Genomic DNA, 7,751 nt, shown 5'->3' with positions numbered 1-7,751 from the left:
CCCTGATGGGCAGTGGGAATAGTGTCTTTATTGCTGGGAGAAAGCTACAAAGAGACTCCATGAGTCTCAGGTGTGAAGTTTAAAAGATTCCCAGGAAAAATTAAAAACTCAGATGCAGGAGTTAAAAGCCAGGTGTAAGGCATCTGGATGCTTTCCAGCCAGAGCAATCTCATTACCTCCCTCAGCTCCTTTGTATCCCCGATTAGTTAAGACTGAGAGTGAAGAGGAAGCAGCTGAAAACATTGTGGACTTTTTCAGTGCTGCTCGGCAGCCTGCGGTGCCTCCTTCCCCTCTTCCCCCTCCACAGGCTGTGCCACTTAATGATTTTCCTGCAGCAGCAGCAGACTCACCGGCAAATGTGTCTGCTGCAGAGATAATTCCTTCTGGAAAGGAAACCTGTCCGCTACCCTATCTTCCTCAAGGGTCAGGAGCTGTTCCTGATTCTACCAGTGCCCCACTTGACTCCTATCCCCCAATCTCCAGCCGCGCTAGGAAACAGAACCAGTCAGCTCTACTCCAGGCTCCCTTAAGACAATTGCCAGGGAGTGGAGGGGACTTGGTTACAGTGCATGCCCCTTGGACACTGGGGGATCTTAGAAATCTGGTTAGGGAGTTCCCTAATATTAGAGAAGAGCTAGAGAAATTTAGAGAGGAACTCCAGACAGTGATTCAGTGTTACAGTCCATCATGGGCTGACATCAACCAACTTTTGCGAGTAGTTACACCTTCTAAGGTCTGACAATGACTATTTGATAAGGCCCAATGGCCCAATACCAATCCTGGAATGAGGGATGCCCTGACGCAGGCTAGGGAGAGCCTAGTGACTGCTATTCCTGACATTTGTCCCAGGAAAACGGATTGGACAAAGATTAACAACTAAACAAAACGAGCGAGTCCCCTGACAAAAGTGTTTAAACAACATTCGGGGATCAATCAACCAGCTAGCAGTGCTAAAGAAGCAATAGGGGCTGTTTTTGTTTAGGACTCTTGCCAAAGGTTCAGCAGCAGTTGAAATTAATCTGCATCGGCTGGCAAACTAAGCCTCTTTCTGAATTGGTGACAGTTACCAACCACTGTACTGCCTGTATAGAACAGAAAAAGAAAACAAGGAAACAAAACTTTTGGCCCTACAGCTGCAAACTTAACAGCCTAGAGGCCGTCGGATACTGAGGGGTGGGCGAGAACGGGGAAGAGGGAGAGGTCCCTTATATCTTTCCCCGTCAGGGAACACCGCATGCCACTTCTGTGGCCAGGAGGGGCATTGGAGAAATGAATGCCTGAACCGACCTCCTCAGGACCCCCCACCCCCTTTCCCAAACCCTGATGCCCCTAACTTTGTTCCACAAAATAATCCTTATTAGGACAGCCCGAGGGGATGTAAATGCATCATGAATCCTTTGCTTCCTATCAATCAAGAGGGCCCATACATAAATTGTGAAATTGTAGGACAATCTGTAGCTTGCCTTGTAGATACAGGTGCTAGCAGATCTGCTTTATGGTCTGCTGAGTTTTCCTCTGTTCCCTTGTCATCTTCTTCTGTTAATGCAGTTGGTATTTCAAATCAACCTGTTCCCCATCCTGTTACCAAACCTCTTTCTATTTCTGTGGGACCTATTTTGGATCAACATGCCTTTTTGCTTAATCCATCTTCTCCTGTTAACCTGTTAGGAAGAGATCTATTATGTAAATTGGGTTGTACCATCTATTTTACACCAGATGGCGTATTCTTAGAATTTCCTGATGAGAATACCAATCTGGTACTGGCCACTCTCCAAACACAGGTTTCAGAGTAACAGCCGTGTTAGTCTGTATTCGTAAAAAGAAAAAAGAAAAGGAGTACTTGTGGCACCTTAGAGACTAACCAGTTTATTTGAGCATGAGCTTTCGTGAGCTACAGCTCACTTCATCGGATGCATCCGATGAAGTGAGCTGTAGCTCACGAAAGCTCATGCTCAAATAAACTGGTTAGTCTCTAAGGTGCCACAAGTACTCCTTTTCTTTTTTCTTTTTTCTCCAAACACAGGAGCCAGCTCAAGTAAACACAGCCCTTAGCAGTGAACTTGCTAACTTGCTATCGCAAGTGCCTGCTTGCCTTTGGTCTCAGCATGCAAACGAAGTGGGGCAGATTCAAACTGCGGAACCAGTTAAAATCCTGGTTAACACCTCTAAGCCTCTTCCAAGGGTACCACAGTACCCACTGCACGCTGATGCAGAAAAAGGTATAGCCCCAGTAATAGATTCTTTGTTACAGCAAGGTATTGTTGTTCCTGTTATTAGTTCTTGTAATACTCCTATTTTCCCTGTAAAGAAACTGGGGGGAAACGCTTATCCCTTTGTTCAGGATCTCTGTGCAGTTAATGCTGTTGTGTTGCCGTCTTTTCCTGTGGTTCCAAGCCCGGCAACTATTTTACCTTGTATTCCCTTTTCAGCCACTTATTTTACTGTTGTGGATCTTTGTTCAGCCTTTTTTTCTATTCCCATTCACCCTGATAGCCAATATTTGTTTGCCTTTACCTATAAGGGACGCCAATATACCTGAACTCGGTTACCTCAAGAGTATACAGAATCACCCTCCCTGTTTTCTCAGATCCTAAAAAAGGATCTGAATGATGTGGTCTTTCCAGGAAAATCTGTACTTATACAGGTTTCAGATTAGCAGCCGTGTTAGTCTGTATTCGCAAAAAGAAAAGGAGTACTAGTAGCTCTCAAAACTGGATACTCTCATCCGATGAAGTGAGCTGTAGCTCACGAAAGCTTATGCTCAAATAAATTGTTTAGTCTCTAAGGTGCCACTAGTACTCCTTTTCTTTGTACTTATACAATATGTGGATGAACTTTTGCTTACGTCACCTTCCTTTGATTCATGTAAAATTGATACTATCGTTCTCTTAACTGCTCTTGCTTTAAAAGGTCACAAGGCCTCCCAGGAAAAGCTTCAGTTGTGCCAACCTAGAGTGCATTACCTAGGTCAGTGTTTCCCAAACTTGGGACGCTGCTTGTTCAGGGAAAGCCCCTGGAGGGCCCGGCCAGTTTGTTTACCTGCCGCATCCGCAGGTTCGGCCAATCGCGGCTCCCACTGGCCATGGTTCGCTGTGCCCAGCCAATGGGGACTGTGGAAAGTGGCACAGGCCGAGGGACGTACTGGCCGCCGCTTCCCGCAGCCCCCGTTGGCCGGGCACAACGAACCGCGGCCAGTGGGAGACGCGATCAGCCAAACCTGTGGATGCGGCAGGTAAACAAACTGGCCGGGCCCGCCAGGGGCTTTCCCTGAACAAGCGGCGTCATAAGTTTGCGAAACACTGACCTAGGTCATGATATTTCATCTGGCTCTCGTCATTTGTCAGATTCTCGTATTACAGCTATTCTAAAAATACCTAGGCCTGTTACTATATCTCAAATGCGAACCTTTCTTGGCATGACTGGATATTGCAGACAGTGGATTTTGGGTTATGCTACAATAATCAAACCACTTCAAGAGTTAACTAAAATGGACACCCTTGAGTCACTTTTGTGGTCTCAGGAGGCAGAACAAGCCTTTGTAACTATTAAACAAGCTCTTTCTAGTGCGCCTGCCCTAGGACTCCCTGATTATGCTCAACCATTTATTCTTTTCTGTCATGAGCAGAATGGATTTGCTTTGGCTGTGCTAACACAGAAACATGAAGATAAACACCATCCACTGGCTTATTACAGCACTGCGTTGGATCCAGTAGCAACTGGCTTTCCCGCATGCCATAGGGCGGTTGCCAAAGCTGTCCTGGCTGTGCAGTTATCTGAATCTATTGTTTTAGGCTCACCCTTAACTGTTTCAGTACCTCATGCTGTAGCAGCTCTTCTGTTAAAATCTAAGACACAGCATTTGTCTACTTCTCGACTTACAAATATGAGCTTATTCTGTTATCTTTGTCTCATACTACTTTGTCTCATTGCCCCATTCTAAATCCGGCTTCCCTGTTATCGGGGCCTCACAATGGAGAGCCTCATGATTGCGTGTCTGTTACTTCTCTTCTTACCTGCCCAAGGGAAGATCTTACTGATATGCCTTTGCAGAATCCTGATCTTATTTATTTTGTAAATGGTTCTTTTTTGCGAAAGTCTGAGGGAAAATTGGTTGCTGGTTATGCTGTTTGTTCTTTATATTCTGTTGTTGAAAGTGCCTTCCTTTCCTCTGTTTTTTCAGCTCAGGTGGCTGAGCTTATAGCCTTGACACGAGCATGTATTCTGGCACAGGATCAAACTGTTACTATTTACACTGACTCTCGCTATGCTTTTGGAGTGGCTCATAATTATGGTGTACTTTGGAAACACAAAGGTTTCCTTACATCTTCTGGTTCCCCCATTAAGAATAGTCAGTATGTATCTGCTCTTTTGTTGCCCAAAGCTGTTGCTATTGTAAAATGCCTTGCTCATCAAACCCCTCATGATGAAGTTACATGTGGAAATGCTTTGGCTGATTCAGCAGCCAAGGATGCGGCCCTTTCTGCCCCTCAGGCTGAGTGTGCTTTCATTTTTGCCTTAGTTGAGCAACCTCCACTGGCTTCCCTTGACAACCTTACTAGGATCCAGAAGATGGCGCCAGAGACCGAAAAATGTTCTTGGAGTGTTACTGGGAGCACTTTACACCCTGACCGTTTTTGGCGCTTCCAGGACAGCCGGCTGGTTGCACCATGGATGCTTTTGCCCTATCTTGCTCGCCTGCATCATGGGATATCACATGTGAGCAAAGGGGGGATGCTTGCTGCAGTGGAATGTGATTGGTATGCCCCAGGTTTTCCTTCTGTGGCCCAGCACTACTGCCAACAATGTACAATCTGCCAGCAACACAATGTTGGTAAAGCTGTTAAAACCAGACAAGCAGCCCATCCCCCTCGGTGGGGACCGTTTGTAAATATTCAGATTGATTTTATTCAGATGTCTAAATGTTGTAATTATAAATATGTATATGTATTAGTTAATGTTTTTTCAAGCCGGGTTGAGGCCTTCCCCTGCAGGAGGGCAAATGCCAAGTCTGTTGTGAAAATTTTGCTCAAAAACTTTGTACCAAGATTTGGTATACTTGTGTGTGTCAACAGTGACCATGGCACTCATTTTACTGGACAGATTGTAAAAGAATTATGTGCAGCCTTGCAGATACAACACAACCTCCACTGCCCTCACCATCCACAATCTGCTGGGACAGTGAAATGTCACAGTGGGATTCTGAAAAACAAACTGGCTAAAATTTGTGCAGAGACAAACCTCAAATGGCCAGAGGTTTTGCTGTTAGCATTGATAAGCATGACGGCCACTCCCAACCAAAAAACTGGACTTAGCCCACATGAGATTTTGACAGGGCGCCCGATGCGACTTCCAGTAGCGCCACTTGCTCAGATGGACATTCATTTAATGGATAATATGATGCTTAATTACTGCCAGGCACTAATGAAATGTGTTAAGTCTTTTTACTCACAGATAAAAGAAGCATTAGCCAAGGACCCTGAACAGCCTTGCCACTCCTTGGAATCAGGAGATTGGGTCTACGTAAAGGTCTACCAGCAAAAGAATGCTCTGGCTCAACGCTGGAAAGGCCCTTACCAAGTCCTACTAACTACCAACACCACTGTGAAGTGCCAAGAACTGACTGCCTGGACCCATGTGTCTCACTGCAAAAAGACTCCTCCGCCTTGAGATAATTCTACATCAACTGCTGATCAGCTTGTTTCTACTTCTGGTACTTCTGTTCCTCCTCCTGAATGGCAGGAGAAAAGAACAAGGTGAAGTGCTAGTAATCTCTCCCTTGTCCACTGATAAAATCATTGTGTCGTCAGCATTTGCTACAGAAACCACAGCACTGCAGGGTGATGTGCTGGTAACCTCTCCCCTGTATAATGCTGGACCACGACTGTTCCTGGAAAGGAAAAAAAGAAACGCTCGCTCCGCTGAACCTGCCAAGGCCCAGGAGTTCCTGACTACAAAGGACATTAAAAACTGGCCCTAGTGGAAGAGACGGAGTATTATACACTGGCAAGAAGGAAGTTGTGGACTCTTTGCTTAGGAATGTGGTACTACTTGGTATTTAGGGTTTCTCCCAGGGGCTGCATTGTGCGCTGTTGGACAAGTACCCTGGGAATGCACTGCTCTCCTTAATTAAATTTCAGATGAGGAATATCAAAAATGCCTTATTGCCACAACCACTGCCCCTGCCATTACCACTACCACTCCTGTAACATATCCAGACACAGACAATACTATCTATTTGGATGAAACCCAATGGCCAAGGCCTTCACATGTCAGTGATTTATTTAAGTATTGTTTGGAAAATTTATTTTTTAACGTTCAGGACATGTCATATAAGTGACCAATTGGATGGAGAACAAATGGATCAGTACAAATAGAAGTGTATGACATTACCACAAATGACTCTAGGGAATTTGAATTTGAAATAAATGAGTTTTATGAAGGGGTTAATGTGATGGGCATTCCAGGGGTTTGTAGTGTATTGGGAGAAAGGGGCCCTTGTTGTTATTCAGTTACCCAGTTAGTAAATAACCAGACTCATACTCAGAGTATGTTCTGCCACTGAAAATTTTACCTGTACTGAAATAATCCCAGTAATTAACAATTTAACCTGTACCATCTTACAATATACCCCTTCTTATGCTATTGATGTTAATGCCTCTCAAAAGTATTTAAAAATAGTTAAACAACAGATGTGGTATAATGCTATCCCCAAAAGAGACGTACTAGGACATCAAATAACCATAATTAATGTCACATTCGGGACTGTGAAATTCACCCTGCCTCTATCCAGCTTTCATATTACTTCCATGTATCCCAGTTGTTCCAAGGGAGCTGCTATCTGGCTAAAACAGCAAAGAGCATGGGTCTCCTCTAGGAAGAAAAGAGGCTTAGCTGGACACTTATGAAATGGTGCAAATAGTGCTGCAGCAATTTGGGATATTCTTAAGGGCCAACAACATGATAAAAAATTAGAAGAACTAAAGAAAGCCACTGGTCTTGTTACTGGAGCACAACTGACCCAGGTGCAAGCTGGAGGTGGTGAATTACATGTTATTTCCGCCCTTAGTTCGATGACCCGGAAGCTGTTGACAGGGATAGTGTTAAATATCACTGAGGCAGGAAAGAAATTGCATGTTCAAAGATGCAGGATTTCCTGAATGACCAGCTAATGGTCATTTGGAGTGATCTTGAGCATCAGGCTTGGTCCATTGCCCTTACTAGTGCTTCAGGAGTACCATCTGATTTGTGGCCATGAAGACATACTTGGAGATTTTCAGGATGGAGTTGCAAGTACTCGTAGTGCTCCTTCCAAGCATATGGGCCGGAAGGAGGGGTGTGGGATCCTACATACCGAATCCTGCTGGGTCCATGGGAAGGATGAATGTGGGACTGGATTATTCACTGTGATGTCTGGGCGATTAGACCAGCTGGTATGCCTTGCCAATTTGTTGTTAGTGCTCCTGGAATAACACCCGATATTTGGATTGGAATAGGGAATCAGTGAACCCCTTAGGGGCCCTTAGAACCCCTGTAGTTTCAGTGCGTAAGGAAACTGAAGCAAAGGGAAGTTGTCACAGTGTTTGACAAAGTTTGTTGGAAAGATATGAAACAAGGAACTACCCTGACAGGACAGTTACTTTTCCAAGCTAATAATAGTTGTGTATCTGTTAAGGCCACCACTTTGCAAGACTTACATTTTAATCTCACTATGGCCGCAGGAAATCACATTATTTCTTGGCCTGCAGCCAAAA

The sequence above is a fragment of the Natator depressus genome, chromosome 1, assembly GCF_965152275.1.
Source record: "Natator depressus isolate rNatDep1 chromosome 1, rNatDep2.hap1, whole genome shotgun sequence".
Classification (NCBI taxonomy): Eukaryota; Metazoa; Chordata; order Testudines; family Cheloniidae; genus Natator; species Natator depressus.
Note: the sequence above shows the minus strand (reverse complement) of the source record.